This window comes from Phalangium opilio, unplaced genomic scaffold, assembly GCF_054372755.1.
Source record: "Phalangium opilio isolate 3A_F unplaced genomic scaffold, DU_Popi_V2 ptg000038l_1, whole genome shotgun sequence".
Taxonomy (NCBI): Eukaryota; Metazoa; Arthropoda; class Arachnida; order Opiliones; family Phalangiidae; genus Phalangium; species Phalangium opilio.
In genome coordinates this window covers 835,472-850,902 of record NW_028324161.1, presented here as the reverse complement: position 1 = coordinate 850,902, position 15,431 = coordinate 835,472, and the positions used below count along the sequence as shown (strand labels likewise).

The following is a 15,431-nucleotide window of genomic DNA, read 5'->3' as shown; positions in this document are numbered from 1 at the left end:
AAAAAGAGCCGAAATAGCTCAGTTGGGAGAGCGTTAGACTGAAGTTCTAAAGGTCCCTGGTTCGGGCCCGGATTTCGGCAACAAGAAAGGCTTTTGGGAGTATACATTCAAGTAAACTGTTTTCCTATGCAAAGTGTCCCTGGTTGCGTGAAAAAGAGCCGAAATGGCTCAGTTGGGAGAGCGTTAGACTGAAGATCTAAAGGTCCCTGGTTCGATCCCTGGTTTCGGCAACAAGAAAGGCTTTTGGGTCGTAGACATTAAAGTAAACTGTTTTCTTATGCAAAGTTTCCCTGGTTGCGTGAAAAAGAGCCGAAATAGCTCAGTTGGGAGAGCGTTAGACTGAAGATCTAAAGGTCCCTGGTTCGATCCCGAGTTTCGGCAATATGAAATCTTTTTGGGTCGTGTATCTTAAAGTAAATTATTTGCCTCAGTAAAGTTTCCCTGTTTGGACGAAAGAGAGCCGAAATAGCTCAGTTGGGAGAGCGTTAGACTGAAGATCTAAAGGTCCCTGGTTCGATTCCGGGTTTCGGCAACACGAGTGGTTTTTGGGTCGTGTATCTTTAAGTAAATTATTTGCTTCAGTAAAGTTTCCCTGTTTGCATGAAAGAGAGCCGAAATAGCTCAGTTGGGAGAGCGTTAGACTGAAGATCTAAAGGTCCATGGTTCGATCCCGGGTTTCGGCAATATGAAATCTTTTTGGATCGTGTATCTTAAAATAAATTATTTACAAAGGAAAGTTTCCTGGTTGCATGAAAAAGAGCCGAAATAGCTCAGTTGGGAGAGCGTTAGACTGAAGATCTAAAGGTCCCTGGTTCGATCCCGGGTTTCGGCAATATGAAATCTTTTTGGGTCGTGTATCTTAAAGTAAATTATTTCCAAAGGAAAGTTTCCCTGGTTGCTTGAAAAAAAGCCGAAATAGCTCAGTTGGGAGAGCGTTAGACTGAAGATCTAAAGGTCCCTGGTTCGATCCCGGGTTTCGGCAACAAGAAAGGCTTTTGGGTCGTAGACATTAAAGTAAACTGTTTTCTTATGCAAAGTTTCCCTGGTTGCGTGAAAAAGAGCCGAAATAGCTCAGTTGGGAGAGCGTTAGACTGAAGATCTAAAGGTCCCTGGTTCGATCCCGGGTTTCGGCAATATGAAATCTTTTTGGGTCGTGTATCTTAAAGTAAATTATTTCCAAAGGAAAGTTTCCCTGGTTGCTTGAAAAAAAGCCGAAATAGCTCAGTTGGGAGAGCGTTAGACTGAAGATCTAAAGGTCCCTGGTTCGAGCCCGGGTTTCGGCAAAAAGAAAGGCTTTTGGGTCGTATACATTCAAGTAAACTGTTTTCCTATGCAAAGTTTCCCTGGTTGCGTGAAAAAGAGCCGAAATAGCTCAGTTGGGAGAGCGTTAGACTGAAGACTTAAAGGTTCCTGGTTCGTTCCCGGGTTTCGGCAATATGAAATCTTTTTGGATCGTGTATCTTAAAGTAAATTATTTCCAAATGAAAGTTTCCCTGGTTGCGTGAAAAAGAGCCGAAATATCTCAGTTGGGAGAGCGTTAGACTGAAGACTTAAAGGTCCCAGGTTCGTTCCCGGGTTTCGGCAATATGAAATCTTTTTGGATCGTGTATCTTAAAGTAAATTATTTGCTTCAGTAAAGTTTCCCTGTTTGGACGAAAGAGAGCCGAAATAGCTCAGTTGGGAGATCGTTAGACTGAAGATCTAAAGGTCCATGGTTCGATCCGGCTTTCGGCAATATGAAATCTTTTTGGGTCGTGTATCTTAAAGTAAATTATTTCCAAAGGAAAGTTTCCCTGGTTGCTTGAAAAAAAGCCGAAATAGCTCAGTTGGGAGAGCGTTAGACTGAAGATCTAAAGGTCCCTGGTTCGATCCCGGGTTTCGGCAACAAGAAAGGCTTTTGGGTCGTAGACATTAAAGTAAACTGTTTTCTTATGCAAAGTTTCCCTGGTTGCGTGAAAAAGAGCCGAAATAGCTCAGTTGGGAGAGCGTTAGACTGAAGATCTAAAGGTCCCTGGTTCGATCCCGGGCTTCGGCAATATGAAATCTTTTTGGGTCGTGTATCTTAAAGTAAATTATTTCCAAAGGAAAGTTTCCCTGGTTGCTTGAAAAAAAGCCGAAATAGCTCAGTTGGGAGAGCGTTAGACTGAAGATCTAAAGGTCCCTGGTTCGAGCCCGGGTTTCGGCAAAAAGAAAGGCTTTTGGGTCGTATACATTCAAGTAAACTGTTTTCCTATGCAAAGTTTCCCTGGTTGCGTGAAAAAGAGCCGAAATAGCTCAGTTGGGAGAGCGTTAGACTGAAGACTTAAAGGTTCCTGGTTCGTTCCCGGGTTTCGGCAATATGAAATCTTTTTGGATCGTGTATCTTAAAGTAAATTATTTCCAAATGAAAGTTTCCCTGGTTGCGTGAAAAAAAGCCGAAATATCTCAGTTGGGAGAGCGTTAGACTGAAGACTTAAAGGTCCCTGGTTCGTTCCCGGGTTTCGGCAATATGAAATCTTTTTGGATCGTGTATCTTAAAGTAAATTATTTGCTTCAGTAAAGTTTCCCTGTTTGCACGAAAGAGAGCCGAAATAGCTCATTTGGGAGAGCGTTGAACTGAAGATCTAAAGGTCCCTGGTTCGTTCCCGGGTTTCGGCAATATGAAATCTTTTTGGATCGTGTATCTTAAAGTAAATTATTTGCTTCAGTAAAGTTTCCCTGTTTGGACGAAAGAGAGCCGAAATAGCTCAGTTGGGAGATCGTTAGACTGAAGATCTAAAGGTCCATGGTTCGATCCGGCTTTCGGCAATATGAAATCTTTTTGGATCGTGTATCTTAAAGTAAATTATTTCCAAAGGAAAGTTTCCTGGTTGCGTGAAAAAAAAGCCGATATAGCTCAGTTGGGAGAGCGTTAGACTGAACATCTAAAGGTCCCTGGTTCGATCCCGGGTTTCGGCAACACGAGTGGTTTTTGGGTCGTGTATCTTTAACTAAATTATTTGCTTCAGTAAAGTTTCCCTTTTTGCATGAAAGAGAGCCGAAATAACTCAGTTGGGAGAATGTTAGACTGAAGATCTAAAGGTCCATGGTTCGATCCCGGGTTTCGGCAATATGAAAGCTTTTTGGATCGTGTATCTTAAAGTAAATTATTTGCTTCAGTAACGTTTCCCTGTTTGCACGAAAGAGAGCCGAAATAGCTCATTTGGGAGAGCGTTGAACTGAAGATCTAAAGGTCCCTGGTTCGATTCCGGGTTTCGGAAATATGAAATCTTTTTGGATCGTGTATCTTAAAGTAAATTATTTGCTTCAGTAAAGTTTCCCTGTTTGCACGAAAGAGAGCCGAAATAGCTCATTTGGGAGAGCGTTGAACTGAAGATCTAAAGGTCCCTGGTTCGATTCCGGGTTTCGGCAACACGAGTGGTTTTTGGGTCGTGTATCTTTAAGTAAATTATTTGCTTCAGTAAAGTTTCCCTGTTTGCATGAAACAGAGCCGAAATAGCTCAGTTGGGAGAGCGTTAGACTGAAGATCTAAAGGTCCATGGTTCGATCCCGGGTTTCGGCAATATGAAATCTTTTTGGATCGTGTATCTTAAAATAAATTATTTCCAAAGGAAAGTTTCCTGGTTGCATGAAAAAGAGCCGAAATAGCTCAGTTGGGAGAGCGTTAGACTGAAGTTCTAAAGGTCCCTGGTTCGGGCCCGGATTTCGGCAACAAGAAAGGCTTTTGGGAGTATACATTCAAGTAAACTGTTTTCCTATGCAAAGTGTCCCTGGTTGCGTGAAAAAGAGCCAAAATGGCTCAGTTGGGAGAGCGTTAGACTGAAGATCTAAAGGTCCCTGGTTCGATCCCTGGTTTCGGCAACAAGAAAACCTTTTGGATCGTAGACATTAAAGTAAACTGTTTTCTTATGCAAAGTTTCCCTGGTTGCGTGAAAAAGAGCCGAAATAGCTCAGTTGGGAGAGCGTTAGACTGAAGATCTAAAGGTCCCTGGTTCGATCACGAGTTTCGGCAATATGAAATCTTTTTGGGTCGTGTATCTTAAAGTAAATTATTTGCTTCAGTAAAGTTTCCCTGTTTGGACGAAAGAGAGCCGAAATAGCTCAGTTGGGAGAGCGTTAGACTGAAGATCTAAAGGTCCCTGGTTCGATTCCGGGTTTCGGCAACACGAGTGGTTTTTGGGTCGTGTATCTTTAAGTAAATTATTTGCTTCAGTAAAGTTTCCCTGTTTGCATGAAAGAGAGTCGAAATAGCTCAGTTGGGAGAGCGTTAGACTGAAGATCTAAAGGTCCATGGTTCGATCCCGGGTTTCGGCAATATGAAATCTTTTTGGATCGTGTATCTTAAAATAAATTATTTACAAAGGAAAGTTTCCTGGTTGCATGAAAAAGAGCCGAAATAGCTCAGTTGGGAGAGTGTTAGACTGAAGATCTGAAGGTCCCTGGTTCGATCCCGGGTTTCGGCAATATGAAATCTTTTTGGGTCGTGTATCTTAAAGTAAATTATTTCCAAAGGAAAGTTTCCCTGGTTGCTTGAAAAAAAGCCGAAATAGCTCAGTTGGGAGAGCGTTAGACTGAAGATCTAAAGGTCCCTGGTTCGATCCCGGGTTTCGGCAACAAGAAAGGCTTTTGGGTCGTAGACATTAAAGTAAACTGTTTTCTTATGCAAAGTTTCCCTGGTTGCGTGAAAAAGAGCCGAAATAGCTCAGTTGGGAGAGCGTTAGACTGAACATCTAAAGGTCCCTGGTTCGATCCCGGGTTTCGGCAATATGAAATCTTTTTGGGTCGTGTATCTTAAAGTAAATTATTTCCAAAGGAAAGTTTCCCTGGTTGCTTGAAAAAAAGCCGAAATAGCTCAGTTGGGAGAGCGTTAGACTGAAGATCTAAAGGTCCCTGGTTCGAGCCCGGGTTTCGGCAAAAAGAAAGGCTTTTGGGTCGTATACATTCAAGTAAACTGTTTTCCTATGCAAAGTTTCCCTGGTTGCGTGAAAAAGAGCCGAAATAGCTCAGTTGAGAGAGCGTTAGACTGAAGACTTAAAGGTTCCTGGTTCGTTCCCGGGTTTCGGCAATATGAAATCTTTTTGGATCGTGTATCTTAAAGTAAATTATTTCCAAATGAAAGTTTCCCTGGTTGCGTGAAAAAGAGCCGAAATATCTCAGTTGGGAGAGCGTTAGACTGAAGACTTAAAGGTCCCTGGTTCGTTCCCGGGTTTCGGCAATATGAAATCTTTTTGGATCGTGTATCTTAAAGTAAATTATTTGCTTCAGTAAAGTTTCCCTGTTTGGACGAAAGAGAGCCGAAATAGCTCAGTTGGGAGATCGTTAGACTGAAGTTCTAAAGGTCCCTGGTTCGAGCCCGGGTTTCGGCAACAAGAAAGGCTTTTGGGTCGTATACATTCAAGTAAACTGTTTTCCTATGCAAAGTTTCCCTGGTTGCGTGAAAAAGAGCCGAAATAGCTCAGTTGGGAGAGCGTTAGACTGAACATCTAAAGGTCCCTGGTTCGATCCCGGGTTTCGGCAACACGAGTGGCTTTTGGGTCGTGTATCTTTACGTAAATTATTTGCTTCAGTAAAGTTTCCCTGTTTGCATGAAAGAGAACCGAAATAGCTCAGTTGGGAGAGCGTTAGACTGAAGATCTAAAGGTCCATGGTTCGACCCCGGGTTTCGGCAATATGAAATCTTTTTGGATCGTGTATCTTAAAGTAAATTATTTGCTTCAGTAAAGTTTCCCTGTTCGCATGAAAGAGAGCCGAAATAGCTCAGTTGGGAGAGCGTTAGACTGAAGATTTAAAGGTCCATGGTTCGATCCAGGGTTTCGGCAATATGAAATCTTTTTGGGTCGTGTATCTTAAAGTAAATTATTTCCAAAGGAAAGTTTCCCTGGTTGCATGAAAAAGAGCCGAAATAGCTCAGTTGGGAGAGCGTTAGACTGAAGTTCTAAAGGTCCTTGGTTCGAGCCCGGGTTTCGGCAACAAGAAAGGCTTTTGGGTCGTATACATTCAAGTAAACTGTTTTCCTATGCAAAGTTTCCCTGGTTGCGTGAAAAAGAGCCGAAATAGCTCAGTTGGGAGAGCGTTAGACTGAAGACTTAAAGGTCCCTGGTTCGTTCCCGGGTTTCGGCAATATGAAATCTTTTTGGATCGTGTATCTTAAAGTAAATTATTTGCTTCAGTAAAGTTTCCCTGTTTGGACGAAAGAGAGCCGAAATAGCTCAGTTGGGAGAGCGTTAGACTGAAGATCTAAAGGTCCCTGGTTCGATTCCGGGTTTCGGCAACACGAGTGGTTTTTGGGTCGTGTATCTTTAAGTAAATTATTTGCTTCAGTAAAGTTTCCCTGTTTGCATGAAAGAGAGCCGAAATAACTCAGTTGGGAGAGCGTTAGACTGAAGATCTAAAGGTCCCTGGTTCGATCCCGGGTTTCGGCAACAAGAAAGGCTTTTGGGTCGTAGACATTAAAGTAAACTGTTTTCTTATGCAAAGTTTCCCTGGTTGCGTGAAAAAGAGCCGAAATAGCTCAGTTGGGAGAGCGTTAGACTGAAGATCTAAAGGTCCCTGGTTCGATCCCGGGTTTCGGCAATATGAAATCTTTTTGGGTCGTGTATCTTAAAGTAAATTATTTCCAAAGGAAAGTTTCCCTGGTTGCTTGAAAAAAAGCCGAAATAGCTCAGTTGGGAGAGCGTTAGACTGAAGTTCTAAAGGTCCCTGGTTCGGGCCCGGATTTCGGCAACAAGAAAGGCTTTTGGGAGTATACATTCAAGTAAACTGTTTTCCTATGCAAAGTGTCCCTGGTTGCGTGAAAAAGAGCCGAAATGGCTCAGTTGGGAGAGCGTTAGACTGAAGATCTAAAGGTCCCTGGTTCGATCCCTGGTTTCGGCAACAAGAAAACCTTTTGGGTCGTAGACATTAAAGTAAACTGTTTTCTTATGCAAAGTTTCCCTGGTTGCGTGAAAAAGAGCCGAAATAGCTCAGTTGGGAGAGCGTTAGACTGAAGATCTAAAGGTCCCTGGTTCGATCACGAGTTTCGGCAATATGAAATCTTTTTGGGTCGTGTATCTTAAAGTAAATTATTTGCTTCAGTAAAGTTTCCCTGTTTGGACGAAAGAGAGCCGAAATAGCTCAGTTGGGAGAGCGTTAGACTGAAGATCTAAAGGTCCCTGGTTCGATTCCGGGTTTCGGCAACACGAGTGGTTTTTGGGTCGTGTATCTTTAAGTAAATTATTTGCTTCAGTAAAGTTTCCCTGTTTGCATGAAAGAGAGTCGAAATAGGTCAGTTGGGAGAGCGTTAGACTGAAGATCTAAAGGTCCATGGTTCGATCCCGGGTTTCGGCAATATGAAATCTTTTTGGATCGTGTATCTTAAAATAAATTATTTACAAAGGAAAGTTTCCTGGTTGCATGAAAAAGAGCCGAAATAGCTCAGTTGGGAGAGTGTTAGACTGAAGATCTAAAGGTCCCTGGTTCGATCCCGGGTTTCGGCAATATGAAATCTTTTTGGGTCGTGTATCTTAAAGTAAATTATTTCCAAAGGAAAGTTTCCCTGGTTGCTTGAAAAAAAGCCGAAATAGCTCAGTTGGGAGAGCGTTAGACTGAAGATCTAAAGGTCCCTGGTTCGATCCCGGGTTTCGGCAACAAGAAAGGCTTTTGGGTCGTAGACATTAAAGTAAACTGTTTTCTTATGCAAAGTTTCCCTGGTTGCGTGAAAAAGAGCCGAAATAGCTCAGTTGGGAGAGCGTTAGACTGAAGATCTAAAGGTCCCTGGTTCGATCCCGGGTTTCGGCAATATGAAATCTTTTTGGGTCGTGTATCTTAAAGTAAATTATTTCCAAAGGAAAGTTTCCCTGGTTGCTTGAAAAAAAGCCGAAATAGCTCAGTTGGGAGAGCGTTAGACTGAAGATCTAAAGGTCCCTGGTTCGAGCCCGGGTTTCGGCAAAAAGAAAGGCTTTTGGGTCGTATACATTCAAGTAAACTGTTTTCCTATGCAAAGTTTCCCTGGTTGCGTGAAAAAGAGCCGAAATAGCTCAGTTGAGAGAGCGTTAGACTGAAGACTTAAAGGTTCCTGGTTCGTTCCCGGGTTTCGGCAATATGAAATCTTTATGGATCGTGTATCTTAAAGTAAATTATTTCCAAATGAAAGTTTCCCTGGTTGCGTGAAAAAGAGCCGAAATATCTCAGTTGGGAGAGCGTTAGACTGAAGACTTAAAGGTCCCTGGTTCGTTCCCGGGTTTCGGCAATATGAAATCTTTTTGGATCGTGTATCTTAAAGTAAATTATTTGCTTCAGTAAAGTTTCCCTGTTTGGACGAAAGAGAGCCGTAATAGCTCAGTTGGGAGATCGTTAGACTGAAGTTCTAAAGGTCCCTGGTTCGAGCCCGGGTTTCGGCAACAAGAAAGGCTTTTGGGTCGTATACATTCAAGTAAACTGTTTTCCTATGCAAAGTTTCCCTGGTTGCGTGAAAAAGAGCCGAAATAGCTCAGTTGGGAGAGCGTTAGACTGAACATCTAAAGGTCCCTGGTTCGATCCCGGGTTTCGGCAACACGAGTGGCTTTTGGGTCGTGTATCTTTACGTAAATTATTTGCTTCAGTAAAGTTTCCCTGTTTGCATGAAAGAGAGCCGAAATAGCTCAGTTGGGAGAGCGTTAGACTGAAGATCTAAAGGTCCATGGTTCGACCCCGGGTTTCGGCAATATGAAATCTTTTTGGATCGTGTATCTTAAAGTAAATTATTTGCTTCAGTAAAGTTTCCCTGTTTGGACGAAAGAGAGCCGAAATAGCTCAGTTGGGAGAGCGTTAGACTGAAGATGTAAAGGTCCCTGGTTCGATTCCGGGTTTCGGCAACACGAGTGGTTTTTGGGTCGTGTATCTTTAAGTTAATTATTTGCTTCAGTAAAGTTTCCCTGTTTGCATGAAAGAGAGCCGAAATAACTCAGTTGGGAGAGCGTTAGACTGAAGATCTAAAGGTCCCTGGTTCGATCCCGGGTTTCGGCAACAAGAAAGGCTTTTGGGTCGTAGACATTAAAGTACACTGTTTTCTTATGCAAAGTTTCCCTGGTTGCGTGAAAAAGAGCCGAAATAGCTCAGTTGGGAGAGCGTTAGACTGAAGATCTAAAGGTCCCTGGTTCGATCCCGGGTTTCGGCAATATGAAATCTTTTTGGGTCGTGTATCTTAAAGTAAATTATTTCCAAAGGAAAGTTTCCCTGGTTGCTTGAAAAAAAGCCGAAATAGCTCAGTTGGGAGAGCGTTAGACTGAAGTTCTAAAGGTCCCTGGTTCGAGCCCGGGTTTCGGCAAAAAGAAAGGCTTTTGGGTCGTATACATTCAAGTAAACTGTTTTCCTATGCAAAGTTTCCCTGGTTGCGTGAAAAAGAGCCGAAATAGCTCAGTTGGGAGAGCGTTAGACTGAAGACTTAAAGGTCCCTGGTTCGTTCCCGGGTTTCGGCAATATAAAATCTTTTTGGATCGTGTATCTTAAAGTAAATTATTTCCAAATGAAAGTTTCCCTGGTTGCGTGAAAAAGAGCCGAAATAGCTCAGTTGGGAGAGCGTTAGACTGAAGACTTAAAGGTCCCTGGTTCGTTCCCGGGTTTCGGCAATATGAAATCTTTTTGGATCGTGTATCTTAAAGTAAATTATTTGCTTCAGTAAAGTTTCCCTGTTTGGACGAAAGAGAGCCGAAATAGCTCAGTTGGGAGATCGTTAGACTGAACATCTAAAGGTCCCTGGTTCGATCCCGGGTTTCGGCCACACGAGTGGTTTTTGGGTCGTGTATCTTTAAGTAAATTATTTGCTTCAGTAAAGTTTCCCTGTTTGCATGAAAGAGAGCCGAAATAGCTCAGTTGGGAGAGCGTTAGACTGAAGATCTAAAGGTCCATGGTTCGATCCCGGGTTTCGGCAATATGAAATCTTTTTGGATCGTGTATCTTAAAGTAAATTATTTGCTTCAGTAAAGTTTCCCTGTTCGCATGAAAGAGAGCCGAAATAGCTCAGTTGGGAGAGCGTTAGACTGAAGATTTAAAGGTCCATGGTTCGATCTGAGTTTCGGGAATATGAAATCTTTTTGGATCGTGTATCTTAAAGTAAATTATTTCCAAAGGAAAGTTTCCTGGTTGCATGAAAAATAGCCGAAATAGCTCAGTTGGGAGAGCGTTAGACTGAAGTTCTAAAGGTCCCTGGTTCGAGCCCGGGTTTCGGCAACAAGAAAGGCTTTTGGGTCGTATACATTCAAGTAAACTGTTTTCCTATGCAAAGTTTCCCTGGTTGCGTGAAAAAGAGCCGAAATAGCTCAGTTGGGAGAGCGTTAGACTGAACATCTAAAGGTCCCTGGTTCGATCCCGGGTTTCGGCAACACGAGTGGTTTTTGGGTCGTGTATCTTTAAGTAAATTATTTGCTTCAGTAAAGTTTCCCTGTTTGCATGAAAGAGAGCCGAAATAGCTCAGTTGGGAGAGCGTTAGACTGAAGATCTAAAGGTTCATGGTTCGATCCCGGGTTTCGGCAATATGAAATCTTTTTGGATCGTGTATCTTAAAGTAAATTATTTGCTTCAGTAAAGTTTCCCTGTTTGCACGAAAGAGAGCCGAAATAGCTCATTTGGGAGAGCGTTAGACTGAAGATCTAAAGGTCCCTGGTTCGATTCCGGGTTTCGGCAACACGAGTGGTTTTTGGGTCGTGTATCTTTAAGTAAATTATTTGCTTCAGTAAAGTTTCCCTGTTTGCATGAAAGAGAATCGAAATAGCTCAGTTGGGAGAGCGTTAGACTGAAGATCTAAAGGTCCATGGTTCGATCCCGGGTTTCGGCAATATGAAATCTTTTTGGATCGTGTATCTTAAAATAAATTATTTACAAAGGAAAGTTTCCTGGTTGCATGAAAAAGAGCCGAAATAGCTCAGTTGGGAGAGCGTTAGACTGAAGATCTAAAGGTCCCTGGTTCGATCCCGGGTTTCGGCAATATGAAATCTTTTTGGGTCGTGTATCTTAAAGTAAATTATTTCCAAAGGAAAGTTTCCCTGGTTGCTTGAAAAAAAGCCGAAATAGCTCAGTTGGGAGAGCGTTAGACTGAAGATCTAAAGGTCCCTGGTTCGATCCCGGGTTTCGGCAACAAGAAAGGCTTTTGGGTCGTAGACATTAAAGTAAACTGTTTTCTTATGCAAAGTTTCCCTGGTTGCGTGAAAAAGAGCCGAAATAGCTCAGTTGGGAGAGCGTTAGACTGAAGATCTAAAGGTCCCTGGTTCGAGCCCGGGTTTCGGCAAAAAGAAAGGCTTTTGGGTCGTATACATTCAAGTAAACTGTTTTCCTATGCAAAGTTTCCCTGGTTGCGTGAAAAAGAGCCGAAATAGCTCAGTTGAGAGAGCGTTAGACTGAAGACTTAAAGGTTCCTGGTTCGTTCCCGGGTTTCGGCAATATGAAATCTTTTTGGATCGTGTATCTTAAAGTAAATTATTTCCAAATGAAAGTTTCCCTGGTTGCGTGAAAAAGAGCCGAAATATCTCAGTTGGGAGAGCGTTAGACTGAAGACTTAAAGGTCCCTGGTTCGTTCCCGGGTTTCGGCAATATGAAATCTTTTTGGATCGTGTATCTTAAAGTAAATTATTTGCTTCAGTAAAGTTTCCCTGTTTGGACGAAAGAGAGCCGAAATAGCTCAGTTGGGAGATCGTTAGACTGAAGTTCTAAAGGTCCCTGGTTCGAGCCCGGGTTTCGGCAACAAGAAAGGCTTTTGGGTCGTATACATTCAAGTAAACTGTTTTCCTATGCAAAGTTTCCCTGGTTGCGTGAAAAAGAGCCGAAATAGCTCAGTTGGGAGAGCGTTAGACTGAACATCTAAAGGTCCCTGGTTCGATCCCGGGTTTCGGCAACACGAGTGGCTTTTGGGTCGTGTATCTTTACGTAAATTATTTGCTTCAGTAAAGTTTCCCTGTTTGCATGAAAGAGAGCCGAAATAGCTCAGTTGGGAGAGCGTTAGACTGAAGTTCTAAAGGTCCATGGTTCGACCCCGGGTTTCGGCAATATGAAATCTTTTTGGATCGTGTATCTTAAAGTAAATTATTTGCTTCAGTAAAGTTTCCCTGTTCGCATGAAAGAGAGCCGAAATAGCTCAGTTGGGAGAGCGTTAGACTGAAGATTTAAAGGTCCATGGTTCGATCCCGGGTTTCGGCAATATGAAATCTTTTTGGGTCGTGTATCTTAAAGTAAATTATTTCCAAAGGAAAGTTTCCCTGGTTGCATGAAAAAGAGCCGAAATAGCTCAGTTGGGAGAGCGTTAGACTGAAGTTCTAAAGGTCCTTGGTTCGAGCCCGGGTTTCGGCAACAAGAAAGGCTTTTGGGTCGTATACATTCAAGTAAACTGTTTTCCTATGCAAAGTTTCCCTGGTTGCGTGAAAAAGAGCCGAAATAGCTCAGTTGGGAGAGCGTTAGACTGAAGACTTAAAGGTCCCTGGTTCGTTCCCGGGTTTCGGCAATATGAAATCTTTTTGGATCGTGTATCTTAAAGTAAATTATTTGCTTCAGTAAAGTTTCCCTGTTTGGACGAAAGAGAGCCGAAATAGCTCAGTTGGGAGAGCGTTAGACTGAAGATGTAAAGGTCCCTGGTTCGATTCCGGGTTTCGGCAACACGAGTGGTTTTTGGGTCGTGTATCTTTAAGTAAATTATTTGCTTCAGTAAAGTTTCCCTGTTTGCATGAAAGAGAGCCGAAATAACTCAGTTGGGAGAGCGTTAGACTGAAGATCTAAAGGTCCCTGGTTCGATCCCGGGTTTCGGCAACAAGAAAGGCTTTTGGGTCGTAGACATTAAAGTAAACTGTTTTCTTATGCAAAGTTTCCCTGGTTGCGTGAAAAAGAGCCGAAATAGCTCAGTTGGGAGAGCGTTAGACTGAAGATCTAAAGGTCCCTGGTTCGATCCCGGGTTTCGGCAATATGAAATCTTTTTGGGTCGTGTATCTTAAAGTAAATTATTTCCAAAGGAAAGTTTCCCTGGTTGCTTGAAAAAAAGCCGAAATAGCTCAAATGGGAGAGCGTTAGACTGAAGTTCTAAAGGTCCCTGGTTCGAGCCCGGGTTTCGGCAAAAAGAAAGGCTTTTGGGTCGTATACATTCAAGTAAACTGTTTTCCTATGCAAAGTTTCCCTGGTTGCGTGAAAAAGAGCCGAAATAGCTCAGTTGGGAGAGCGTTAGACTGAAGACTTAAAGGTCCCTGGTTCGTTCCCGGGTTTCGGCAATATAAAATCTTTTTGGATCGTGTATCTTAAAGTAAATTATTTCCAAATGAAAGTTTCCCTGGTTGCGTGAAAAAGAGCCGAAATAGCTCAGTTGGGAGAGCGTTAGACTGAAGACTTAAAGGTCCCTGGTTCGTTCCCGGGTTTCGGCAATATGAAATCTTTTTGGATCGTGTATCTTAAAGTAAATTATTTGCTTCAGTAAAGTTTCCCTGTTTGGACGAAAGAGAGCCGAAATAGCTCAGTTGGGAGATCGTTAGACTGAACATCTAAAGGTCCCTGGTTCGATCCCGGGTTTCGGCCACACGAGTGGTTTTTGGGTCGTGTATCTTTAAGTAAATTATTTGCTTCAGTAAAGTTTCCCTGTTTGCATGAAAGAGAGCCGAAATAGCTCAGTTGGGAGAGCGTTAGACTGAAGATCTAAAGGTCCATGGTTCGATCCCGGGTTTCGGCAATATGAAATCTTTTTGGATCGTGTATCTTAAAGTAAATTATTTGCTTCAGTAAAGTTTCCCTGTTCGCATGAAAGAGAGCCGAAATAGCTCAGTTGGGAGAGCGTTAGACTGAAGATTTAAAGGTCCATGGTTCGATCTGAGTTTCGGGAATATGAAATCTTTTTGGATCGTGTATCTTAAAGTAAATTATTTCCAAAGGAAAGTTTCCTGGTTGCATGAAAAATAGCCGAAATAGCTCAGTTGGGAGAGCGTTAGACTGAAGTTCTAAAGGTCCCTGGTTCGAGCCCGGGTTTCGGCAACAAGAAAGGCTTTTGGGTCGTATACATTCAAGTAAACTGTTTTCCTATGCAAAGTTTCCCTGGTTGCGTGAAAAAGAGCCGAAATAGCTCAGTTGGGAGAGCGTTAGACTGAACATCTAAAGGTCCCTGGTTCGATCCCGGGTTTCGGCAACACGAGTGGTTTTTGGGTCGTGTATCTTTAAGTAAATTATTTGCTTCAGTAAAGTTTCCCTGTTTGCATGAAAGAGAGCCGAAATAGCTCAGTTGGGAGAGCGTTAGACTGAAGATCTAAAGGTTCATGGTTCGATCCCGGGTTTCGGCAATATGAAATCTTTTTGGATCGTGTATCTTAAAGTAAATTATTTGCTTCAGTAAAGTTTCCCTGTTTGCACGAAAGAGAGCCGAAATAGCTCATTTGGGAGAGCGTTAGACTGAAGATCTAAAGGTCCCTGGTTCGATTCCGGGTTTCGGCAACACGAGTGGTTTTTGGGTCGTGTATCTTTAAGTAAATTATTTGCTTCAGTAAAGTTTCCCTGTTTGCATGAAAGAGAGTCGAAATAGCTCAGTTGGGAGAGCGTTAGACTGATGATCTAAAGGTCCATGGTTCGATCCCGGGTTTCGGCAATATGAAATCTTTTTGGATCGTGTATCTTAAAATAAATTATTTACAAAGGAAAGTTTCCTGGTTGCATGAAAAAGAGCCGAAATAGCTCAGTTGGGAGAGCGTTAGACTGAAGATCTAAAGGTCCCTGGTTCGATCCCGGGTTTCGGTAATATGAAATCTTTTTGGGTCGTGTATCTTAAAGTAAATTATTTCCAAAGGAAAGTTTCCCTGGTTGCTTGAAAAAAAGCCGAAATAGCTCAGTTGGGAGAGCGTTAGACTGAAGATCTAAAGGTCCCTGGTTCGATCCCGGGTTTCGGCAACAAGAAAGGCTTTTGGGTCGTAGACATTAAAGTAAACTGTTTTCTTATGCAAAGTTTCCCTGGTTGCGTGAAAAAGAGCCGAAATAGCTCAGTTGGGAGAGCGTTAGACTGAAGATCTAAAGGTCCCTGGTTCGAGCCCGGGTTTCGGCAAAAAGAAAGGCTTTTGGGTCGTATACATTCAAGTAAACTGTTTTCCTATGCAAAGTTTCCCTGGTTGCGTGAAAAAGAGCCGAAATAGCTCAGTTGAGAGAGCGTTAGACTGAAGACTTAAAGGTTCCTGGTTCGTTCCCGGGTTTCGGCAATATGAAATCTTTTTGGATCGTGTATCTTAAAGTAAATTATTTCCAAATGAAAGTTTCCCTGGTTGCGTGAAAAAGAGCCGAAATATCTCAGTTGGGAGAGCGTTAGACTGAAGACTTAAAGGTCCCTGGTTCGTTCCCGGGTTTCGGCAATATGAAATCTTTTTGGATCGTGTATCTTAAAGTAAATTATTTGCTTCAGTAAAGTTTCCCTGTTTGGACGAAAGAGAGCCGAAATAGCTCAGTTGGGAGATCGTTAGACTGAAGTTCTAAAGGTCCCTGGTTCGAGCCCGGGTTTC

The 15,431-nt window shown here is 42.6% G+C and overlaps 46 non-coding genes across 46 annotated transcripts; all 46 read left to right on the top strand.

Annotated features, from left to right (window-relative positions):
* Window positions 1-157: 157 nt before the first annotated feature.
* On the top strand, window positions 158-230 carry TRNAF-GAA (transfer RNA phenylalanine (anticodon GAA)). Its single transcript has one exon. It is a non-coding gene; the product is annotated as a tRNA-Phe (tRNA).
* A 229-nt stretch (window positions 231-459) lies between these two features.
* TRNAF-GAA (transfer RNA phenylalanine (anticodon GAA)) lies at window positions 460-532 on the top strand. The gene has a single exon. It is a non-coding gene; the product is annotated as a tRNA-Phe (tRNA).
* A 78-nt stretch (window positions 533-610) lies between these two features.
* On the top strand, window positions 611-683 carry TRNAF-GAA (transfer RNA phenylalanine (anticodon GAA)). The gene has a single exon. It is a non-coding gene; the product is annotated as a tRNA-Phe (tRNA).
* A 76-nt stretch (window positions 684-759) lies between these two features.
* Window positions 760-832, top strand: TRNAF-GAA (transfer RNA phenylalanine (anticodon GAA)). The gene has a single exon. It is a non-coding gene; the product is annotated as a tRNA-Phe (tRNA).
* Window positions 833-909: 77 nt separating this feature from the next.
* Window positions 910-982, top strand: TRNAF-GAA (transfer RNA phenylalanine (anticodon GAA)). The gene has a single exon. It is a non-coding gene; the product is annotated as a tRNA-Phe (tRNA).
* A 78-nt stretch (window positions 983-1,060) lies between these two features.
* On the top strand, window positions 1,061-1,133 carry TRNAF-GAA (transfer RNA phenylalanine (anticodon GAA)). Its single transcript has one exon. It is a non-coding gene; the product is annotated as a tRNA-Phe (tRNA).
* Window positions 1,134-1,210: 77 nt separating this feature from the next.
* Window positions 1,211-1,283, top strand: TRNAF-GAA (transfer RNA phenylalanine (anticodon GAA)). The gene has a single exon. It is a non-coding gene; the product is annotated as a tRNA-Phe (tRNA).
* A 528-nt stretch (window positions 1,284-1,811) lies between these two features.
* TRNAF-GAA (transfer RNA phenylalanine (anticodon GAA)) lies at window positions 1,812-1,884 on the top strand. The gene has a single exon. It is a non-coding gene; the product is annotated as a tRNA-Phe (tRNA).
* Window positions 1,885-1,962: 78 nt separating this feature from the next.
* On the top strand, window positions 1,963-2,035 carry TRNAF-GAA (transfer RNA phenylalanine (anticodon GAA)). The gene has a single exon. It is a non-coding gene; the product is annotated as a tRNA-Phe (tRNA).
* A 77-nt stretch (window positions 2,036-2,112) lies between these two features.
* On the top strand, window positions 2,113-2,185 carry TRNAF-GAA (transfer RNA phenylalanine (anticodon GAA)). The gene has a single exon. It is a non-coding gene; the product is annotated as a tRNA-Phe (tRNA).
* A 679-nt stretch (window positions 2,186-2,864) lies between these two features.
* TRNAF-GAA (transfer RNA phenylalanine (anticodon GAA)) lies at window positions 2,865-2,937 on the top strand. The gene has a single exon. It is a non-coding gene; the product is annotated as a tRNA-Phe (tRNA).
* Window positions 2,938-3,468: 531 nt separating this feature from the next.
* TRNAF-GAA (transfer RNA phenylalanine (anticodon GAA)) lies at window positions 3,469-3,541 on the top strand. Its single transcript has one exon. It is a non-coding gene; the product is annotated as a tRNA-Phe (tRNA).
* Window positions 3,542-4,069: 528 nt separating this feature from the next.
* On the top strand, window positions 4,070-4,142 carry TRNAF-GAA (transfer RNA phenylalanine (anticodon GAA)). The gene has a single exon. It is a non-coding gene; the product is annotated as a tRNA-Phe (tRNA).
* Window positions 4,143-4,369: 227 nt separating this feature from the next.
* On the top strand, window positions 4,370-4,442 carry TRNAF-GAA (transfer RNA phenylalanine (anticodon GAA)). The gene has a single exon. It is a non-coding gene; the product is annotated as a tRNA-Phe (tRNA).
* Window positions 4,443-4,519: 77 nt separating this feature from the next.
* On the top strand, window positions 4,520-4,592 carry TRNAF-GAA (transfer RNA phenylalanine (anticodon GAA)). Its single transcript has one exon. It is a non-coding gene; the product is annotated as a tRNA-Phe (tRNA).
* A 78-nt stretch (window positions 4,593-4,670) lies between these two features.
* TRNAF-GAA (transfer RNA phenylalanine (anticodon GAA)) lies at window positions 4,671-4,743 on the top strand. The gene has a single exon. It is a non-coding gene; the product is annotated as a tRNA-Phe (tRNA).
* A 77-nt stretch (window positions 4,744-4,820) lies between these two features.
* Window positions 4,821-4,893, top strand: TRNAF-GAA (transfer RNA phenylalanine (anticodon GAA)). Its single transcript has one exon. It is a non-coding gene; the product is annotated as a tRNA-Phe (tRNA).
* Window positions 4,894-5,423: 530 nt separating this feature from the next.
* Window positions 5,424-5,496, top strand: TRNAF-GAA (transfer RNA phenylalanine (anticodon GAA)). The gene has a single exon. It is a non-coding gene; the product is annotated as a tRNA-Phe (tRNA).
* Window positions 5,497-5,875: 379 nt separating this feature from the next.
* Window positions 5,876-5,948, top strand: TRNAF-GAA (transfer RNA phenylalanine (anticodon GAA)). The gene has a single exon. It is a non-coding gene; the product is annotated as a tRNA-Phe (tRNA).
* A 229-nt stretch (window positions 5,949-6,177) lies between these two features.
* Window positions 6,178-6,250, top strand: TRNAF-GAA (transfer RNA phenylalanine (anticodon GAA)). Its single transcript has one exon. It is a non-coding gene; the product is annotated as a tRNA-Phe (tRNA).
* A 229-nt stretch (window positions 6,251-6,479) lies between these two features.
* On the top strand, window positions 6,480-6,552 carry TRNAF-GAA (transfer RNA phenylalanine (anticodon GAA)). The gene has a single exon. It is a non-coding gene; the product is annotated as a tRNA-Phe (tRNA).
* A 227-nt stretch (window positions 6,553-6,779) lies between these two features.
* On the top strand, window positions 6,780-6,852 carry TRNAF-GAA (transfer RNA phenylalanine (anticodon GAA)). The gene has a single exon. It is a non-coding gene; the product is annotated as a tRNA-Phe (tRNA).
* A 229-nt stretch (window positions 6,853-7,081) lies between these two features.
* Window positions 7,082-7,154, top strand: TRNAF-GAA (transfer RNA phenylalanine (anticodon GAA)). Its single transcript has one exon. It is a non-coding gene; the product is annotated as a tRNA-Phe (tRNA).
* A 227-nt stretch (window positions 7,155-7,381) lies between these two features.
* TRNAF-GAA (transfer RNA phenylalanine (anticodon GAA)) lies at window positions 7,382-7,454 on the top strand. The gene has a single exon. It is a non-coding gene; the product is annotated as a tRNA-Phe (tRNA).
* Window positions 7,455-7,531: 77 nt separating this feature from the next.
* On the top strand, window positions 7,532-7,604 carry TRNAF-GAA (transfer RNA phenylalanine (anticodon GAA)). Its single transcript has one exon. It is a non-coding gene; the product is annotated as a tRNA-Phe (tRNA).
* Window positions 7,605-7,682: 78 nt separating this feature from the next.
* Window positions 7,683-7,755, top strand: TRNAF-GAA (transfer RNA phenylalanine (anticodon GAA)). The gene has a single exon. It is a non-coding gene; the product is annotated as a tRNA-Phe (tRNA).
* A 77-nt stretch (window positions 7,756-7,832) lies between these two features.
* On the top strand, window positions 7,833-7,905 carry TRNAF-GAA (transfer RNA phenylalanine (anticodon GAA)). Its single transcript has one exon. It is a non-coding gene; the product is annotated as a tRNA-Phe (tRNA).
* Window positions 7,906-8,435: 530 nt separating this feature from the next.
* TRNAF-GAA (transfer RNA phenylalanine (anticodon GAA)) lies at window positions 8,436-8,508 on the top strand. The gene has a single exon. It is a non-coding gene; the product is annotated as a tRNA-Phe (tRNA).
* Window positions 8,509-9,039: 531 nt separating this feature from the next.
* Window positions 9,040-9,112, top strand: TRNAF-GAA (transfer RNA phenylalanine (anticodon GAA)). The gene has a single exon. It is a non-coding gene; the product is annotated as a tRNA-Phe (tRNA).
* A 77-nt stretch (window positions 9,113-9,189) lies between these two features.
* Window positions 9,190-9,262, top strand: TRNAF-GAA (transfer RNA phenylalanine (anticodon GAA)). The gene has a single exon. It is a non-coding gene; the product is annotated as a tRNA-Phe (tRNA).
* A 530-nt stretch (window positions 9,263-9,792) lies between these two features.
* Window positions 9,793-9,865, top strand: TRNAF-GAA (transfer RNA phenylalanine (anticodon GAA)). The gene has a single exon. It is a non-coding gene; the product is annotated as a tRNA-Phe (tRNA).
* A 226-nt stretch (window positions 9,866-10,091) lies between these two features.
* TRNAF-GAA (transfer RNA phenylalanine (anticodon GAA)) lies at window positions 10,092-10,164 on the top strand. Its single transcript has one exon. It is a non-coding gene; the product is annotated as a tRNA-Phe (tRNA).
* Window positions 10,165-10,242: 78 nt separating this feature from the next.
* On the top strand, window positions 10,243-10,315 carry TRNAF-GAA (transfer RNA phenylalanine (anticodon GAA)). The gene has a single exon. It is a non-coding gene; the product is annotated as a tRNA-Phe (tRNA).
* Window positions 10,316-10,844: 529 nt separating this feature from the next.
* Window positions 10,845-10,917, top strand: TRNAF-GAA (transfer RNA phenylalanine (anticodon GAA)). The gene has a single exon. It is a non-coding gene; the product is annotated as a tRNA-Phe (tRNA).
* A 77-nt stretch (window positions 10,918-10,994) lies between these two features.
* On the top strand, window positions 10,995-11,067 carry TRNAF-GAA (transfer RNA phenylalanine (anticodon GAA)). The gene has a single exon. It is a non-coding gene; the product is annotated as a tRNA-Phe (tRNA).
* A 78-nt stretch (window positions 11,068-11,145) lies between these two features.
* TRNAF-GAA (transfer RNA phenylalanine (anticodon GAA)) lies at window positions 11,146-11,218 on the top strand. Its single transcript has one exon. It is a non-coding gene; the product is annotated as a tRNA-Phe (tRNA).
* Window positions 11,219-11,748: 530 nt separating this feature from the next.
* Window positions 11,749-11,821, top strand: TRNAF-GAA (transfer RNA phenylalanine (anticodon GAA)). Its single transcript has one exon. It is a non-coding gene; the product is annotated as a tRNA-Phe (tRNA).
* A 379-nt stretch (window positions 11,822-12,200) lies between these two features.
* On the top strand, window positions 12,201-12,273 carry TRNAF-GAA (transfer RNA phenylalanine (anticodon GAA)). Its single transcript has one exon. It is a non-coding gene; the product is annotated as a tRNA-Phe (tRNA).
* Window positions 12,274-12,804: 531 nt separating this feature from the next.
* TRNAF-GAA (transfer RNA phenylalanine (anticodon GAA)) lies at window positions 12,805-12,877 on the top strand. Its single transcript has one exon. It is a non-coding gene; the product is annotated as a tRNA-Phe (tRNA).
* Window positions 12,878-13,557: 680 nt separating this feature from the next.
* On the top strand, window positions 13,558-13,630 carry TRNAF-GAA (transfer RNA phenylalanine (anticodon GAA)). The gene has a single exon. It is a non-coding gene; the product is annotated as a tRNA-Phe (tRNA).
* A 226-nt stretch (window positions 13,631-13,856) lies between these two features.
* On the top strand, window positions 13,857-13,929 carry TRNAF-GAA (transfer RNA phenylalanine (anticodon GAA)). Its single transcript has one exon. It is a non-coding gene; the product is annotated as a tRNA-Phe (tRNA).
* Window positions 13,930-14,007: 78 nt separating this feature from the next.
* TRNAF-GAA (transfer RNA phenylalanine (anticodon GAA)) lies at window positions 14,008-14,080 on the top strand. The gene has a single exon. It is a non-coding gene; the product is annotated as a tRNA-Phe (tRNA).
* Window positions 14,081-14,460: 380 nt separating this feature from the next.
* Window positions 14,461-14,533, top strand: TRNAI-GAU (transfer RNA isoleucine (anticodon GAU)). Its single transcript has one exon. It is a non-coding gene; the product is annotated as a tRNA-Ile (tRNA).
* A 76-nt stretch (window positions 14,534-14,609) lies between these two features.
* On the top strand, window positions 14,610-14,682 carry TRNAF-GAA (transfer RNA phenylalanine (anticodon GAA)). The gene has a single exon. It is a non-coding gene; the product is annotated as a tRNA-Phe (tRNA).
* A 77-nt stretch (window positions 14,683-14,759) lies between these two features.
* TRNAF-GAA (transfer RNA phenylalanine (anticodon GAA)) lies at window positions 14,760-14,832 on the top strand. Its single transcript has one exon. It is a non-coding gene; the product is annotated as a tRNA-Phe (tRNA).
* Window positions 14,833-14,910: 78 nt separating this feature from the next.
* TRNAF-GAA (transfer RNA phenylalanine (anticodon GAA)) lies at window positions 14,911-14,983 on the top strand. Its single transcript has one exon. It is a non-coding gene; the product is annotated as a tRNA-Phe (tRNA).
* Window positions 14,984-15,431: the final 448 nt, after the last annotated feature.